General features: G+C 38.0%; 1 protein-coding gene and 1 pseudogene across 6 annotated transcripts in view; both read left to right on the forward strand.

The window, feature by feature from the left end:
• Nucleotides 1-20,621, forward strand: part of INVS (inversin) — a 224,476-nt gene that overhangs the window by 117,821 nt on the left and 86,034 nt on the right. The gene's annotated exons all lie outside the window — the stretch shown is intronic.
• On the forward strand, nucleotides 14,440-17,269 carry LOC143666590 (caspase-3 pseudogene; annotated as a pseudogene).

Genomic DNA, 20,621 nt, shown 5'->3' on the forward strand with positions numbered 1-20,621 from the left:
CTGATATTTGTGACCGTATACTTCCTAGGAATAGTGATTCAGTTTAAAAATTAATATGACAAATGCCTTGAGAGTTTATAAATATATAATTATATGGATCTCATTAGAATCAATAGTAACTAATCATGTGTCTATTATTTCCACTTTATTTTAAGTGATATATCTTTGGTATATAATATGACTAGGATTTGCAATGAAATAGCCAGAATGCCTACCTTAAATCTGTATGCACTATTATTTATATAGTTATAATATTTTCAGGAGAATTATACACAAACCTATAAATGAACAAAAAATGTATGTAGCAAACATAGCACTATGGACACAGAAAGAACAAGGATTTAGAGAGATTAATCAAGAAATACGTAGGTCCCAAAGTATTGGTTTAGGGAAAAGATCTGGCTTCTTTGGTGTTCCAGTGGGGAAAAAGCTGCTACAGGCAGTGTTAGCCAAGTCTTGGGTATTGAAATCTATTAAAGGAATTATTTCCACTGAAGAGAAGGCCGACAGCAAAGGGTCCCTGGAGCCAAATATAGAATATGCAGTAGCCATTTGGGGAAGAAATGTAGAGCTGTAAATCTAAAGTGCTTTGGAGATCAGTTTTCAATTGTATAGAAATTCATGATAAGGATGTTTACCAGGAGCAGACAGCAGCCTTTAGAATATGATTTCAGATACTTCTGGTTCTGGAAGATATCCCCTTCCTTTCTACTGAGTGAGTAAAAGGTAGTCATATTTGTGATAAAACCAAGAAAATGCTTAGATTTGGGGGGTATTCTTTGCCTTCATATGACGTAAAAGTTTTAGAGGAAGGTATTTATCTAGTGAGCTGGCAGAACAGAGTATAAGCATCAGGACCTGGAGGCTACACACTGGCTCAATGACACTAACGTATCCCTAATGTCACTGGAGACTGGGCTCTAACAGACCAATATACGACCAGATTCTTATGATGGCTTGAAAGTTGGGTATATGCAGCTAAAAGGAGCAAAGAGAAAAAGAAAAACAAAATGAACAAATGAAAACAATGTCAATCTTCTCCTTAAAATGAGCTTACAAACAAAAATTCCAAAATATGTAAAGAAAGCTAGTGCTACGAAAGCTAATAAATGGGAAGCAGTGTCAAACACTCTTGTCCTTAAAATGAGCCTACAAACAAAACTACCAAAATATGTGAAAAAAGCTAATGCTAAGAAAGCTAACCATATTACCATTCTGATCATTAATTGATACCTAGGGGAATGATGTAAACAAAGCAAAAAGACAAGCCACTCAAAGTGAGAAGGTATTTGCAAAATCAACCAAGAATTAGTATTCAAAATGTATAGAACTACAGACCAGTAAGAAAAAGACAAATAATCAAGTTGAAAAATGAGTAAACAAAACAAAAAGGCTAATCACAGAAGAGGAAACAAATAGCCAACCAACACAAAAATGTCTCACTTCAGTTAGGGAAACATAAATTAATTCCATGGTAAAATGCAACTGTATACCCATTATATTGGCAAAAGATGGCAAATCTGACAAAACCAAGTTTGGTGAGGATATGGAGGAACAGGAATTCTCACTTATTTGTAGGAATGTAAATTGGAATTGTTATTTACAGAAAGCAATTTCAACTAGCAGTTCCAGGAATTCTCTTTTACTAGGAGATATATACAAGAAAGTTCATGGCAGTACTGTTTGTAATAGTGAAAAATGGGAAACATGCTAAATATTCCTTTAGAGGAGATTAAATAAATATATTTGTAGCTACTACAGTTGAAATATATGAACCAAAGCAACTTGGGTAGATCTTTAAAAAACTGCTTAGGATAAAAGATGGCAAGTGATCCTTACAATGCCATTTACATAAAGATGGAAACCAGGTAAAACTATGTTTGGTGTTAATAATTGATAGAAAGGTTAATATGAGAATTCTGACTACCTAAGGAGAAAATTTTGTTCACTGTTTCGGAGGCCTTAAGAAATGTTTTCGCACTTCAGAGGCATAATAGACCTGATCATATCAGAGGAAAGTCTTTTTGACTAAATCAGGACCTTTTTTAACCTCATCTCTCTCTTTTGCTCTCCAATGATCATAGTTTTCTTAAGAATATGCACCCTTCTGATCTATTGTCTCCTTTACTCAAACTGTTTCTATCCTCTCAGAAATTCCAAAAACAGATCCTTACCTCAAAATCAGACTCTTTGTGACCCTAAAAGATAGTACTAAATGATTAGCTTCCAAATCCTCCCAAAGGTATTTGCATTGTAAGAATATACCCCAAAACTTAAGAAGTTCTAATTTCAAGGACTATCGAGGATATGTGTAGATATTTTGTTAGTTTGTTAGTGTATTAGGGTGCTCTACAGGAAGCAAAGTAGCCTGTGACATGGGTTCCCAGGATCACACAAGCTTCAGAGGGCTGTCAAATTAGCTTGCTGCTTCAAACTTCTCCTTTTCCACTGACATTAAAAGTAGCCTCCTGTCTTAAAAGTTCTCATCCCTTTTGCTCCATTCCCAGAGGGTGAATTTACATACAGTGGGCATTTAATAAGTGCTTGTTTAAGAGATGAAAGAAGACTACTTGATCCAAGTGTGTTATATTGCTTCCATGCCCAGCCTTTATAGATAGTATCTGATGGATCTCTGTTCTTTGGTATATTAGCAGGTGGCCTGAACACACAGCTGACCATTATTTACAACATTCCAACAGTTTTTACTTTTACCTTTCCCTAACAATCGTTCTCTCCTTAATCACCAGCTGAACTACGCATGCTCTCTAGTCAAATCTATGTGTGTTCTATCATGGGCCATTTCTGGTCCCATGCAACCATCTATATTTTGCTGACCCCTCCACACAGAAAAACTGTTCATAATTCTGGCAAACGTTTACTGAGCATTTGATTTGTGCACTGTTCTAACTACCTTATAAGTATTTTCTATTTCATTTCATATGCCCAAGAATTCCAGATGCTTTTATTATCCCTGTTTTACAGATGAATAAATAGAGGCACTTGAGGATTCTTTATTTAATCTGTAAAACTTTCCCATATTTTTTCAGTGTGAAGCAAAGATAATATCTGTGTCAGAGTGAGAAAAGTAAAATGGAAGCACGTTATTATTGCCCACTTCATAACAAAGCTCAGTGAATATTTGTTGAATGAATAAGTGTGTAAATATTATTATTGGGCTGTGCCCTGTTTTGTGTTGGTATAGTCCCCAGAATAATATGAAATGTAAATATGCTGAGGACACTTTCTGTTAGTCACCTACCTAACAAATACTTGTTTCCTTCTTCTTCTTCTCTTTTGCTCTAGATTCAGAATCAAAATAATTGACTATCTGTAGAAAGTCATGGTGAATTATTCTGTAATATTTGAAATGCTGTGCTCAGAAAGGTCAAAACTTTTTTTGGGGTGAAGTGCCACACAGATTTGTTTTTCCTGAGTGCTTATTCTTAAGATGGTAAGAGATTTGGAGCAGAGTACCCTCAAGGAAATTTCTTCTCAGGAGCTCACATTGGATGAAATGAGTACTCCAGTTAAATGATGCACACTATGAATGAAGCTCAGATAAATGAAACAGTAATAAATACAAGTGCTAAAATCCAAATATTTTAGAATTAAGACACTTAACTTTTTTTAAGGTTTATATTGTAAAATATAACATGCATACAAAGCAAAGAGAGAAAAAGGCAGTAATTTTCAAAGCACACTTTAACAAACAGTTCAGAACAGATTTCAGAGTTTGTCATGGGCTGCCATTCCACCATCTCAGATTTCTCCTTCTAGCTGCTCCAAAACACTGGAGGCTAGAAGGACTATTAATATAGTGATTCAGCAGTCATGCTCGTTTGTTAGATCCTATTTGCTCGGTTATACTTCCTCCTTTTCCTTTGATCCTTCTCCCAGTCTAAAGGAGTCTTTGGACCATGCCTTTTCTTACTTTTTCATGTTGACAAGGGGTGTTAATGCTAAAGTTTAAAGGGATGTAATTGATTGATAATCTTGCAGAGGTTAGTCCCTCTGACTTGTAGGGTTTATCTGACCTAACCACCCTCTGGAAATTATAGGTTCCAGTAAAGGAAACATAGTACATAAAGCCTTTATAGAATTTTTGGTTAGAGCCCTAGATAGTCAGAATCAAAATAATTGACTATCTGTAGAAAGTCATGGTGAATTATTCTGTAATATTTGAAATGCTGTGCTCAAGAGTCAACAGAAATTATGTTAGTTGGGATTTAATCAACCATGGCAATTAGTACTCTCTAACTGAAGCTTGCATAAGACTTCAGAATAGCCTCTTTTTTTTCAATAGTTTTATTGAGATACACTCACACTCTATACAAACCATTTGAAGTGTATAATCACTGACTCACAGTATCATTACATAGTTATGCTTACATCCCCATGATCAATTTTGGAACACTTTTATTACCCCAGAAAGGAAATAAAAATTAAAAATAAAACCCAAATACTCCCATACCCCTTATCCCTCTCCCCCACCCACCCACCCACCCATTGACCCATAGTATTGGTACGGTACATTTGTTAACTGTTAATGAAAGAATACAGAATAACCTCTTGACTCCATTTGATCCCTCTCGGCCACTGATGCCATATTTTATTACACTTCTTTTACCCTTTTGGTTCAGAAGGTATTGTCAACACCGTGGTGGTAGGGCCAGATTTATCCGCAGGAGTCATGCCTACCCCATGTTTTCAGAGAGATTTTCACCCCTGAATGTTATGTCCCACACTGGGGGAGGGTAATAATTTTCCTTGCTTAGAGAGAGACGGGTCACATCTGAGCAACAAGAGACTTCCTAGAAGCAATTCTAAGACCTCCTTATGGGTAATCTTAGCTTCTCCCCTATAGAAATAAGTTTTGTAAGGGCAAGCCTCAAAATCTAGGGCTTCACCGATTTTCTTGGGAGTCCCCAGTGGTTGAGAGGGTACCCTGGGTATCCATGATGCCCAATACATGGAGGAAGCCAAAGGTTACAATGACTGAGAAGCAGAATGATGAACTGTGATACATTTATGTGATGGAATATGGTACGGCTACAAAAAAAAAAAATGGACGTCAAGAGGCACACAATGAACTGAATAAATCTTGGGGGCAATGTGTTGTGCAAAAATAAGCCAGAAACTAAAGGATACATATGTTAAGGACTCTTTCAGAAAATACTTATAAGAAAATGGGGGCCTAAATTGTAAGTCTTTATAACAGCCACACTTAGTCTGATGATTTAAATGTATTTCTGGATTCTGAGACACTGAGCTACATGTGTATTAGCTAGTATTTCCCTGGAACTTTGAGTAATTCTGTGACCCCTAAGACCCAGAAATGGATCTGAAGCCCTGAAAGTTAGCATAGCTATACATAATTACAGTTAGAGCCATTGAAAAAGAAATCAGGCCTCAATTAGAGTTTAAAACGAAACCAGTCTGTCTGGGTCTAAGTAAATTAGAATACAGGGTAAAAGATGATAGTGTATGTACTCTAGACCTTCACCTGCCATATGAGAGGAAGCAGAGAGGTTTATTATGTCTAGAACCTAAATTTTCTGTAGCACATAACCTAAATCAGTCTGTCTGGATAGCTCATTTAAACAACCCAGACTCCTGGGATCCAGAACAGGAACAAGACTTTGTAATTCTGTATAGCTTAATGTAATATGCAGATATATCTCAGTCAACGGTGGGCTGATAGTTTTAAAGTATTGGTAGAATCCCTTGAGGGTCCAAAGGGAGGGGTGCAGAATAGAAGACACTTAATTTTTACAATCTAGTATAAAGTACTATAAATACGAACTTATTAATCAAAACAAAAGCCTCGGAATAAAGTAGCTCGAGATCAGCCCTGCTCCACAGAAAAATTAGAGAAGGAACAGGAGGGCGACTAAGGTGGTGATTTGGGAGTGCGGCTGAACTGGGAGAGCCTTCTACACCACATAGGGCAGCTCTAGTTGGAGAGGCCGAGGAACTGAGAGGCAGAAAGCTGGAGCCTAGGACTGCATGGATGGGAGCCGGGAACTAGGAAGTAAGCCAAGCCACTTTCCTTGGGCATACTACCCTCACCAGCACAGCCCTGTGACCGGTGTCTCACCCCATACCCCACATCTCACACACCCAAACCCTGTCACCCGCTTCTATTCCCCGCACTCCAGGCACCCCCACCCCACCATCCCCTAGTAGGAACATACCTGCTGTACATCCCCACTCCAAATGCAGCTGAACCCACCTGTCCTGCAACCCCTCCCGAGTATCACCTCCCCTTTCCTGTTCCCTACAAGCTGTTGCCTGCACATAAAGACTGTGGACACTAACCTCCATACCCAGGCTACCCCTGCCCCCTGCCCATACTGTCACACAGCCTCACCCTGTCCCCCCTGAGCTCAGCACATCAGTTTAAAGCACTACTAGATCCACACATGCACACGGGCCCCCAATCACTTCTTTCAGCTCTGTGAACCTCAGTTTACAGCAGTCCCAGAACCATGCATGTGCATTGCCCTCAGCCACACTTCCCAGGTCTGAGAAAGTGCTGACCCGTGCAGCCGGGTCACATCTGCCCCCAGTCCACGAAGGCATGACACCAACCTGCTGCCATAGCTCTATGCATGCACACAAAGGGCCCCATGCCTTAGACCAGCGCACACCAGGGTTACGTCCCCCAGACGGGTGCACCTGCACAGCTACATCCTCCTTTGCTGCTGGATGTCCATGTTCACAAGTATCAGCTTAACATTCCCAACCTGCACCTATACCTGCCCTGAAACAAATCACCACACTGAGTGCCCCACCACGTACCCTGCTCCCTGCTGTACATCCATCCCACAAACACAAAGCCTTGGACTACTGAAAGAAATCAACTCCCAAAGTAAATCAATCAAGATATTTACATGCCATGAAGACAGCAGATCATTAAGCATATCACAATGCAGACAGAAAATACCAGAGAAGACACAGATGTTGGAACTACTAATCAAAGATGTTCATACAACTCTACTTAATAAAATAAGCGGGATAGCAAATGACATAAGGGAGATCAAGAAGACAGTAGAAGACCGTAAAGAGGAATTTGAAATAATAAATAGAAAAATAGTGGATATTGCAGAGATTAAAAACTCTGTTGACCAAATAAAAAACATGCTAAAGGCACACAACACCATATTTGAAGGGATAGAAGAGAGAATAAGTGATATAGAGGACAGGATAACTGACTTCAAAAACTCAAACAGCAAATGGCAAAAAGATGGAAAAGCCTGAATTGGATCTCAGGGAAATGATAGCCAAAACTAAATGTGCAAACACAAGAATCATTGGTGTACCAGAAGGAGAAGAGAGGAATAAAGGGCTAGAAAGACTAGTTGAGGATGTAATGGGGAAAACTTCCCAACCCTTATAAAGAACATAAATGTACAAATCAAAGAAACCCAACAAACTCTAAACAGAATAAATCCAAATAGGCCTTCCCCACGACACATACTAATCAGTCTGTCAAATGTTGAGGAGAAGCAGAAAATCCTGAAAGTGGCAAGAAGAAAGCAATCTACTACATACCAGGGAAACCAAATAAGACTGAGTTAAGACTACTCCATTAGCGCCATGGAGGCGAGAAGGCAGTGGTATGATATATTCAGGATCCTAAAAGAGAAAGACTTCCAGCCAAGAACTCTGTACCCAACCAAATGGCCCTTCAAAACTGAGGGGGAAATTAAAGTTTTCACAGGCAAAGAAGTCCTGAAAGAATTTATCAGCAAGAGTCTGGCCCTACAAGAAATACTAAAGTGCTGGTTGGAAAAAAAAGGACAGGAGAGGGAGGTCTGGAGGTGGGCACAGAATTGAAGAGTACCACAAAGGGTGATTTAAAGAATACAAAGAGAAAGAGGGAAAAGAATATATAGATCTGACAAATAAAATAAAAAAGATAAGATGGTGGATTCAAGAAACTGCTTTTCAGTAATAACTTCAAATGTTAGTGAACTAAACTTACCAATTAAAAGATACAGATTGGCAGGATGGATTAAGAAACATAATGCAGCCATATGCTGTTTACAGGAGACTCATCTTAGACACAAGGATACAAATAGATTGAAAGTGAAAGGATGGAAAAAGATTTTCCATGCAAGTTGTAGCCAAAAGAAAGCAGGAGTAGCTATACCAATATCAGACAAAATAGACTTTAAATGTAAAGACATCATAAGAAACAAAGAAGGACACTATATACTAATTAAAGGGTCAATTCACCAAAAAGATATAACAATCTTAAATGTTTATGCTCCCAATCAAGAAGCTTCAAAGTACATGAGACAGACATTGGCAAAACTGAAAGGAACAATAGATGTTTCAACAATAATAGTAGGAGACTTCAATACACCACTGTCCTTTATAGATAGGACAATCAGACAGAAGAGCAACAAGGAAATAGAAAAGTTAAATAACATGATAAATTGATTAAACCTAACAGACATATATAGGTTATTACAACCCAAAGAACAGGTTATACATTCTTCTCTAGTGCTCATGGAATATTCTTCAGGATAGATCATATGCTGGGGCACAAAACAGGTCTTTATAAATTTAAAAACATTGAAATTATCCAAGTACTTTCTCTGATCACAATGGAATGAAGCTGGATCTCAATAACCACCAAAGAATGAGAACATTCACAAATATATGGAGATTAAATAACACACTTTTAAACAACCAGTGGGTCAAAGTAGAATTTGCTAGAAAAATCAGTAGCTATCTGGAGATGAATGAAAATGAGAATAAAACTTATCAGAACTTACAGGATGCAGCAAAACCTGTGGTGAGAGGAAAGTTTATTGCCGCAAATGCCTATATTAAAAAACAAGAAAGAGCAAAAAATCAAGGACTTAACAGCGCACCTGGAGGAATTTGAGAAAGAACAGCAAACTAACCCCAAAGCAAATAGAAGAAGAGAAATAACAAGGATTAAAGCAAAGATAAATGAATGAGAGAAAAAAAGAATTGAAAGAATCAATAAAACCAAAAGTTGGTTCTTTGAGAAAATCAACCAAATTGATAGGCCAATAGCAAGAGTGACCAAGAAAAAAAGAGAGAAGATGCAAATAAACAAAATCAGAAAAGAGAAGGGGTGTGTTATGACAGACCCTGAAGAAATAAAAGAAATCATAGCAGGATACTATGAACACCTATACACCAACAAACTAGACAACTTAGATAAAATGGACAAATTCCTGGAGACACACACACAAGCTGCACTGACTCAGGAAGAATAGATCTCAACAAACCAATCACAAGCAAAGAGATTCAATAAGTCATCAAAAATATTCCTACAAAGAAAAGTCCAGGGCCAGATGGCTTCACAGGGGAATTTTATCAAACATTCCAAAAAGAAATAGCACCAGTCCTGCTCAAACTTTCCAAAAAAATTGAGGAAAAAGGAACTCTACCTAACTTATTTTATGAAGCTAATAGCATTTTAATACCAAAACCAGGTAGAGATGCTATAAGAAAGGAAAACTACAGCCCATGGAAAAATTCTCAATAAAATATTAGAAATTGAATCCAATAACACATTAAAAGAATTATACACCATGACCAAGTGGGGTTTATACCAGGAATGCAAGGATAGTTCAACACAAGAAAATCAATTAATGTAATACAGCACGTTAACAAATTGAAAGGGAAAAATACATGATCATCTTGATTGATGCTGAAAAAGCATCCAACAAAATTCAGCATACTTTTCTGATATAAACACTCCAAAAGATCAAAGGTAACTACCTCAATATGATAAAGGGAATATATGAAAAACCAATAGCCAGCATCATCCTCAATGGAGAGAGACTGAAAGCTTTCCCCCTAAGATCAGGAACAAGATGAGGATGCCCACTGTCACCGCTATTATTCAACTCTGTACTTGAAGTTCTAGCTAGAACAATCAGGCAGGACAAAGAAAAGGCATCCAGATTGGAAAGGAAGAAGTAAAACTCTCATTATTTGCAAATGATATGATACTATACTTGGAAGATCCTGAGAACTCTACAGCAAAATCACTTGAGCTAATAAACAATTTCAGTAAGGTGGTGGTATATAAAATTAATGTGCAAAAATCAGTAACATTTCTATACACAAACAATGACCTAGCTGAGGAGTCAGTTAAGGAAAAAATTCCATTCAAAATAGCAACTAAAAGAATCAAGTACTTAGGAATGAACTTAACTAGGGACGTAAAGGATTTGTGCACTGAAAACTACATAGCATTGCTAAAAGAAATCAAAGGAGATCGAAATAGTTGGAAAGACATTCCTTGCTCTTGGATAGGAAGGCTAAATATGTTAAGATGTCAGTTCTCCCCAAATTGATCTACAGATTCAATACAGTTCCAATCAAAATTCCAACAACCTACTTTGAAGATTTGGAAAAGCTAACTACCAAATTCATCTGGAAGGGAAAGAGACCGTGAATAGCTAAAAGCATCCTAAAAAAGAAGAATGAAGTGAGAGGATTAACACTCCCTGACTTTAAAACCCATTATAAAGCCACAGTGGTCAAAACGGCATGTTACTGGCACAAAGATAGAAGCATTGACCAATGGAATCAAATAAAGAGTGCAGAAATAGACCACCAAATCTATTGTCAACTTTTTTGACAAGACCCCCAAATCCTCTGAACTGGAACAAAATAGTCTGTTTAATAAATGGGTATGGAAGAACTGGATATCAATAGCCAGAAGAATGAAAGAGGACCTCTATCTTACACCCTACACAAAAATTAACTCAAAGTAGATCAAACCCTACATATGAGAACTAGCACCAAAAAGCTTCTAGAAGAAAATGTAGGGAAACATATTCAAGACCTAGTAACAGGAGGTAGCTTCCTAAACTTTATACCCAAAGCACAAGCAACAAAAGAAAAAATAGCTACAGAACTCGTCAAAATGAAATGCTTCTGTACCTCAAAGGACTTTGTCAAAAAGATGAAGAGGCAGCCAACTAAATGGGAGAAAATATTTGGAAATCACATATCGGACAAAGATTTGATTTCCTGTATATACAAGCAAATCATACAACTCCATAACAAAAGAACACCCAATTATAAAATGGGCTAAAGATTTTCTGAAGAGCAAATACAGATGGCTCAAAAGCACATGAAGAGATGCTCATTTTCATTTGCTACAAGGAAAATGCAGATCAAGACTATAATGAGATACCACTTCACACCTATAAGAATGGCTGCTATTAAACAAACAGGAAACTATAAATGTTGGAGAGGATGTGAAGGAACTGGGACATTTATGCCCTGCTGGTGGGAATGTATAATGGTGCAGACACTATGGAAGGCTCTTTGGGGAAAACTGCTATTGCATGCTATGAGCTGTGTTCAAAGGAAACCATCAGTACAACCACAGCAACTGCAGAGGTAAATAATGGGGGGAGGGACAAGAGTTAAGAGGAGGTTTAAATTTCCTATTTGGCAAAGGTGTGTTTATTGGTTTTCTTTCTCTTGGGAACAATGAAATTATCTAAAATTGAGACTGTTGATGGACTGTGCACTTTGGCCCCTCTGCATGATGCCCCATGAATACAGCTGGCTGATGGATGCACTGACTGAGAAGTAGATTGGTGAACGATGGTGTATACTTATGAACGAAGTGTGTGCTGCCACTAAAAAGAGCAAAGCATGCAACAATGTGAATAAACATGTGGGACATTTGATGAGACAAAGTAAGCCAGATACAAAAGAACAATTATGGTATGGTCATCTTTAGAAAATGCTTATAAGGAAACAGGGGCCTAGATTGTAAGCTTTTAGAGCAGACACATTAAGTCTAGAGTGGTGATTATTATTTCTGGATTTTGTGAGGCTGTTTTATATATATAACCTGATATTTAGAGATTAGAATGAAGCCGAACAGGTTGGGGTTAAAGTAATTCAGAACATAGAGATAAGGAAGACAGTGTCTATATTTGAGAACCACACCTACTCTCTGTGACCAGTGGAGGAAAGGTTTATTTGGTCTGGAACTAAAATTTTCTGTAGGGCATAATCTAACTCAATCTATCTGTTAGCTCATTTCAACAATTGAAACACAGGGAGCCCAAAATAAGAAAGAGGTCCTTTAATCCTGTGTTGAATATAGTAATGCTTGGGTACATCCTAGAGTATATTAAGCAGTTAATCAAAAAGTATTGGCAAAGTCCACTGAGGGATGGGAGAAAGAATATTAAACTATTAAACCTTACAATCAGGGAATCCCCTGATACTGTGTCAAACTTTAGGGATACCCAAATCAATAGGCTATGCCCTTAATCATGAGGCTTACTCTTGTGAAGCTTATGTAGGTAGTGGAGAAGCTTATCCTACTAATGGGCATGCCTAAAAGTTACTTCTGGAGGACCTCATTTGTTGCTCAAATGTGGCCTCACTGTCTCTAAGCCCAATTCTGCAAGTGAAATCATTGCCCTCCCCCCTACATGGGACATGACATTCAGGGGTGAAAGTCTCCCTGGCGACGTGGGAGAGGACTCCCAGAGATGAATCCAGACCTGGCACCATGGGATCAGCAATTCCATCCTGACCAAAAGGGGGGAAAGGAGCATAATTAATGAAGTATCAGTGGCAGAGAGAGTTCAAATAGAGTTGAGAGGCTACTCTGGAGGTCACACTTATGCAAGCTTCAGTTAGACCTTGCTACCTATCATAACCTGCCAGCCCCCAACCATGACCATTCCAGCCAATCCTAAAGAACACCTAGGACAATATATAAGATTCCATAAGGGTTCCATGCACTAGAGTAACTTTCCAGAAACCTACAACCTCCAGATGGGTCCCTGGTCCAGCTAAGTCCTGAAATGTAGCCCAGCCTCTTCACAACATCAGATAGTTCCATCTCCCTACCCCATATTAGTGACAGAACCTTCCAATATGAAAAATTTAGCATTTCCATAGCCCAAACACCCCTAAAGAGAGAGATGGAAAGATTAAATGTGATGGTGGAGTTATACAGAGAAGATAGGATTTAATAAATGAATATGATTGCTGAATCATTAAATTGATATCTCTTTTAGTCTCTGGTGTTTTAGCGCAGCTAGAAATGAAAACCTAAAATTGTGGAATTGTAACCCATGTCAAAGTCTGAAATATGTTATACAACTAATTGTGGTGCTGTTCTTTGAAATTTATAGCTTTTTTGTATATATGCTGTTTTTCACAAAAATGAAGAAAAAGTCGATTGTTATGATTAAAAAAATATTTAAGCCTTCTTGCCTCTTATATTCTGGAGTAGCTAGAAGGAAAAATCTGAGAGGATCAGATGATAGCCCATGACAAACTTTAGGATCTGTCCTGTAACTACTTTTTTTTTTTTAACTTCTTTTTTTTACATGGGCAGGCACCGGGAATTGAACCCGGGTCCTCCTCTGGCATGGCAGGCAAGCATTCTTGCCTGCTGAACCACTGTGGCCCGCCCCTGTAACTACTTTTAAAGAGTGCTTTGAAAACTACTACTTTTTTTATTTCTTTGCTCTGTATATATGTTATACTATACAATAAAAAAAAGTTTTTAAAAAAAGCCTGTAGAAGATATTTCCTCTTATTTATTCAGTCCTTCAAGTAATATTTATTGCTCACCTGTTTTATGCCAGGAACTCTGAGAAGGATAGTGGTCAATAAAACATGGTATCTGCCTTCAAGTTGCTTAGTTTGTGAGACAGATCACAGTGAAGGAAAACAAGCATATATGTAACTACAAATTGAGAAAAATACAATGAAGGATATAAAAAGGTAGTAGAATAAAGAATAACAGAAAAAATTCTCAGAGGAAGGCCTCTCTGAGAGGAAATAATTGATCTGAGACCTCAAAGACACAAAGTTAGCCAGTTAGGAAAAGATCTGTGGGAAAGAGCTTTCAAGGCATAGGGAACAATGTGGACAAAAGCTGTGAGGTGGAAAAGTGCTTAAGGACTAAGAGGAAGCCAGCAAGTTGGAGGGTGGTCAGCAAAGAGAAAGTCCATTTTTGAATTTGTATAAGTAAATGTAGAGTACAAACTTTTAAAATAGCCAATAAAGAGCCCTTCCAATGTGCAAAACACTATGCTGTGCACTTCAAGGCTTACCCACAGGTTCTCACACCTACACAAATAGTTGTATTTTAAAGGTAATTTCTAGGAATTTGCACAGAGCAAAGCAATGGTAGCTTTGCAAGTCATCTTAAGACTTCATCTGGGGCAGGGGAAGACAGACTCTTGATACATAGTTGTTTGACTGAAGTATAATACCCCCAAAGGTCATCCTGAAAAGGCTGAAGCCTTTCCTTTAGAGGCAACTAGAGAGTATCATAAAGAATACTGAAAATTTAGTGGATCGAAATCCATTCAAAGTTCAGAAACAAAGTTCTTGCATGGAAGCAAATCAATGGACTCAAGTGTTCTAGTTTGCTAGCTACCAGTTTGCAATATACCAGAAACAGAATAGCTTTTAAAAGGAGGAATTTATTAAGTGAATATGTCCAAATTACAGCAGGCTATAGAAATTTCCAATCTAATGCATTCAGGGAAAGATACCTTGGTTCCAGAAGGCCAATGACACTTAGGGTTTCTCTCAACAGAAAGGCATATGGTGAACATGGCAGAATCTGCTAGCTTTCTCTCTAGGCTTCATGTTTCATGAAGCTCTCCCAGGGGTGTTTTCCTTCTCCATCTCCAATAGTCTCTGGCTGCATGGGCTCTTGTGACTCTTGGCTCTCTCCAAAATGTTTCCTCTTTTAAAGAATTCCAGTAAAGTAATCAAGACCCACCTGGAATGGGTGGAGTCACATCTCCATCTAATCAAAGATTAATACCCACAATTAGTGAGTCACATCTCTGTGGAGATAATCAAATCAAGTTTCCAGCTCTAGTGCTGAATAGGGGTTAAAGGAAATGGCTGCCTCCACCAGATAGATGATGGTTAAAACATGACTTTTTTAGGGTACATAGTCCTTTCAGACTGGCACACTGAAGTATCCTTGGACAGTAGTTACAAAAATGGATTATCCTGAAATAGGTTTATATATAATAATTAATAATAAAAACTTTCATGAAAGCACTGGAATGGCATCTCAATCTGATACAGATGTAGATGCAGGCAACCTTAGGGAAGCCTTCAGAAACTTGAACTATGAAGTCAAGAATAAAAATGATCTTACTCCTGAAGAAATGATGTAATTGTTGTACAATGTTTCTACAGAAGATCATTGCAAAAGGAATAGTTTTATTTTTGTGATTCTAAGCCACGGTGAAGAAAGAATAATTTTTGGAACAAATAGGCCTGAGGATCTGAAAAAATGAACAAGTTTCTTCAGAGGAGATAGTTGTAGAAGTCTAACTAGAAAACCCAAATTTTTAATTCTTCACATCCGCAGCAATACAGAGTTGGACTGTGGCATTGAGACAAACAGTGGTCTTGATGATGACATGGCATGTCAGAAAATACCAGTAGAGGCAGATTTCTTGTATACCTATTCTACAGTACCTGGTTGCTATTCTTGGTGAAATTCAAAGAGTAGATACTGGTTTATCCATTCACTTTATGCGATGTTGAAACTTTATGCTCACAGGCTTGAATTTGTGTGAATCCTTACTCAGGTTAATCGAAAGTGGCAGCAGAATTTGAGCCCTATTCCCTTGAACTCTACTTTTCATGCAAAGAAGCAGATTCCATGCATTGGGTCCATGTTCACGAAGGAACTTTTTTTATATAACTAAAGAAATGGTTGATTTTTTTAAAGATTGTATGCCAAGTGTGAAAATCTTTGATACTGTATTTTCCTCTGTCATTTAAATCTAACCTAATACTTCAGATAGTAATTTGGAACATACTATTTCCATACAATAGAGCCACTATGAATCTACCTCAAATTCACAATCTGGTAGTTGAAATTGAACTTAGTTAGGAATAAAAAATGGATGATGTTAGAATCATTATAAGAGGAAATGAATATAAATTACGTTTTTCATAATTAGCAAGTTTTAGTGATACTATGCTATAAATTTTCAAGTAATTGTGAAAAAGTTAAAAAATAATGAATTTTAATGATTTGTCCCCATTTAAGACTGTGCATTCTAGTTTTTTGTCTTGCGTTCTAGTTTTTGTCAAACTATAGAAATGATGATATAGAGTGATGTATCCTAGAACGTAGGGATCCATGGGCATAGTTTGAAGGCTCAAAACCCTTTACCTTTAGAATTTGTGTTTGGAGATAAGTTGACTCCATATCTAGATCATTTATCTGAGCTCATTGTTTTGTGTTTTGTCCCAAGCAGGTCTTTGTTGTAAAAAATCATGTTTAATATTGAAAAAGGGGCTAGAAATTTTATTTGAGAGAAGATATGAGTAAAATGAACTGACTTTGGGTGGGCAGCGGTGGCTCAGTGGTAGAGTTCTCTTTCTGCCGGAGACCCAGGTTCAATTCCCGGTGCCTGTCCATGGTCTACCAGCATAAGTATCCTCATTTTTCCCTCTCCAAATCATTTGCTTTTTAGATACCAGCAAAATATCTTAAGAGCTATTATGTAAACACCTCAAACTGTTGATTATTAGCCATAGGGAATGCAGAAATTCTAGAAGGACACACTAAAATACAACTTATATAACAAAAGTAGAATGTAAGGAAAGAAGACTAAATCAATCATTTGAGCACTCCCTAATTAGAAGGGAATCTGATCCTGAGTAGAAACATTGTGCAGCCTATGCAATGAAAGCAGAGCATAAACTACAACTTCAGAAAAAGGACTTTCAGCTAATTTTTCATACATACCAGTATATGTAGAGGATGCCCCCAGGCAGGAATCTCCAAGTAAAAAAGTGAACCAATTCAGAAACTTTGGAAATGGAAATTTCCAAAGATAGTGAGAGACAGTAAAAATCACAGGACTCTGTAGAAATTTTTTAGCATGTTATTTTCTGTTGGAATTTGTAATCAAAGGAAAATAGTGGTAACATTTTATACTGTTCTCTGACATGAAAGGACCTTGGCACACAGAATTTTAGAAATCATCCAGTCTGAGCCTCAGCTTTGGGAAAGCTTCTCCAGAGAGGAGAAGCAGGACACACACAACCAGGAAGAACAGACTCCAAGTCTCCTCTCTCTTGGAGGTATTGAGCTGTTGCTGCCCCATGGTGTCTTATTGGCTTTCAGTTTGCAATTGAGGTGAGATTTTTTATTGTTGTTCAGAGAAAGGAACTCACGTTCATAAATGGCAACTATTCATTTTGATTAGTTCTATAACTTTTCCAAAGTAAATGGGGCATGTATCGTTTTTTTTGTTTTTTTTTTTTTTTTAGCATGGGCAGGCACCAGGAATCGAATCTGGGTCTCCATGGGGCATGTATCTTAAAGTATGCTCCTGTGTGACAACTTTGTAAATTTTTATTTTGAATTTTTATTGCAAAATAAAAATTTTAACTTTAATAAAAAGAGCAAACTCTATTAGGCACTATAAAAGCAGCACCAACTTATTACAATGAGAGAACTCTACAGGAATGGAAGAACTCCAATTAAGTAAGTTTGTGAAAGCTTCCTGACTGAGATGTGATTTGAAAAGGATAGAAAGAGATTGGGGCTGAGGGAACTCTGGCAAAGAGGGTATCATGAGAAAAAATAAAACCTCTGATGAGTATGGGGACAGTTCATAGTGAAAGTTGAGTAGGTAGTTGTGGCTGGAGAACAGGCTGGGCACAGAAGACTAATCTAACTTGAAGCTTTCCTGCTTCAGGAAAACTTATTTATAGCATAGCTGAGTTTACAAGAAATAAGGAACTGTCTAGATACCAGAAATAAAGCAGGAACTAAAATCCAGAGCAGAAAGCCACAGATGATCCTACTTCAGTTCTGAGTATGGAGGTAGAGTACAGGCAGAGAAGAATAAGTGGACCTGATGATGACCACTAGGGGCTTGCATTTTAATAGCCATTTAGAGAGAGGAGACAAGCCTTTTAACCTGTATAAGATGATGGGTTGGATCCGAGACTCCTTGCCCAAGGCTAGGATGAACAGAGGACCTGTACTAGAATGAAAAAAAGACCATAAAAATTCCAGTCTTTTGCTAAAATCAGTAACAAAGAAGCATATATCTGTTTTAGCTTCGGGGCCAGGAATGACAGACATCAAAACTCCAGCCTATAGTTTTGTACTTGGAATTCTAATTTAGTAAGCCACATGATATGGAAAACTACACATTGTAAAATTAGCACAAAAATTGGTCTCCAGCACATATTACTGGGGCACCTGGGAAAGAAAATGAATGTAAAACCATGTTGAAAGGATACTTAACCTGAACTGTATGGAATTCCCACTGAAGAGAAAGCCCATTTAACATCAGTGTACTATAAAAAAACTATGAAATACTAAGGAAAGATGTTCTAGTTTGCTAGCTGCCGGAATGCAATATACCAGAAACGGAATGGCTTTTCAAAAGGGGAATTTAATAAGTTGCTCGTTTACAGTTCTAAGGCTGAGAAAATGTCCCAATTAAAACAAGTCTATAGAAATGTCTAATCAAAGGCATCCAGGGAAAGATACCTTGGTTCAAGAAGGCCGATGAAGTTCAGGGTTTCTCTCTCAAGTGAGAAGGCACATGGCGAACACAGTCAGGGCTCCTCTCTCGGCTGGACAGGCACATGGTGAATACGGTGTCATCTGCTAGCTTGGTCTCCTGGCTTCCTGTTTCATGAAGCTCCCCGGGAGGCATTTTCCTTCTTCATCTCCAAAGGTCGCTGGCTGGTGGAATCTCTGCTTCATGGTGCTGCAGCATTCTCTGCTCTCTCTCTGAGTCTCTCTGAATCTCCAAAATGTTTCCTCTTTTATAGGACTTCAGAAACTAATCAAGACCCACTCAAATGGGTGGAGACATGTCATCCCCTAATCCAGTTTAACAACCATTCTGAACTAAATCACATCAACCAGGGAGATGATCTCATTACAGTTTCAAATATACAGTACTGAATAGGGATTATTCTACCTTTAAGAAATGAGATTTATATTAAAACATGTCTTTTCTTAGGGGGCATACTTCCTTTCAAACCAGCACATTCCACCCTCTGGCCCCTAAAAAAGACATGTTTTCAACATACACAAAATACATTAATTTCATAACAACATCAGAAATCCTTAAACCTATCAGTAGCAATACGATGAAGTACAAAATTAGAGACAGTATAAAATCTCATCAAGTCAGTTACAGACATGATCTGTCCTAAGGCAAAATTTTCTCCATTTGCTCTGGACCTTTGAAAACTCATAGCAAGTTATTTGCTGCCAACATATAAAGGAGGAACATTCACAGGATACACAGACACATTTCCATAGGGAGGAAGGAACACAGGGGTCACCGGACCCATACAGTTTCGAAAACCCACAGGGCAAAGTCCATTAGATTTCAAAGTCTGAGACTCATTTATCCTCAAGGCTTTAGAAAGTGGCAGTCCCACCCTTTCCAAATGCTTATGCCTGCCTCTCTCTGAATGCAACCTTGGGGGATATTGGGGAGACAACATTTCTCTCGGCTCCACCATCTCCAAGCATCGGGGCCGCACCCAGGTTCTCTGCCATCTCCAGGGCACACGCTCAACCCCTCCATGTGGTGGCAGCCAGGCTCTCCCCCAACCCCAAGAAACGTGCTTCACCTTCTCCAAGGTCTGAGGCGGCATGACATTTAATTTGTAGATCTCTTCTGCTAAATATCCAAGTTCATGGCTTTTAAAATCTGCCTTCCAGCCAATACCATTAGTCAACTTTGCCAGATTATCTGCCATTTTAAAACAAGGATCACCTTCCTTCCAGTTTTCAATAACACATGCCTCACTTCTTTCTAAGTCCTCATCAGAGGTATCTTTAGAGTCCACATTTCTATCAACAGTCTCTCCAAAGCATTGTAGGCCTTCTCTATCAACCTTCTCACAACTCTTCCAGAATCTTCCCCTTATCCATTTAAAAAGCCGTTCCAACATGTTTGGTATTTGCAAACTGCAGCTGCAGCACCCCACTCCTGGTACCAAAATCTGTTCTAGTTTGCTAGCTGCCGGAATGCAATATACCAGAAATGGAATGGCTTTTCAAAAGGGGAATTTAATAAGTTGCACGTTTACAGTTCTAAGGCTGAGAAAATGTCCCAATTAAAACAAGTCTATAGAAATGTCTAATCAAAGGCATCCAGGGAAAGATACCTTGGTTCAAGAAGGCCGATGAAGTTCAGGGTTTCTCTCTCAAGTGAGAAGGCACATGGTGACACAGTACTGAATAAGGATTATTCTGCCTTTAAGAAATGAGATTTATATTAAAACATGGCTTTTCTTAGGGGGCATACTTCCTTTCAAACCAGCACAAAAGAAGACACTGTAAGCACAAGAAATATAACCAAATAACTTCTATAGTATACTCTTATGATTTCTTTTATTTTTTCTGGGTCTGTAGTAACACACCCCTTCTCATTTCTGATTTTGTTTATTTGAATCCTCTTTTTTCCTTTGTCAGTCTTGCTAATGGCCCATCGATTTTATTGAGTTTCTCAAAGAACCAACTTTTGGTTTTATTGATTCCTTCTATTATTCTTTTGTTCTCCCATTCATTTAACTCTGCTTTAATCTTTATTTCTCTT

This window comes from Tamandua tetradactyla, chromosome 2, assembly GCF_023851605.1.
Source record: "Tamandua tetradactyla isolate mTamTet1 chromosome 2, mTamTet1.pri, whole genome shotgun sequence".
Lineage (NCBI taxonomy): Eukaryota > Metazoa > Chordata > Mammalia > Pilosa > Myrmecophagidae > Tamandua > Tamandua tetradactyla.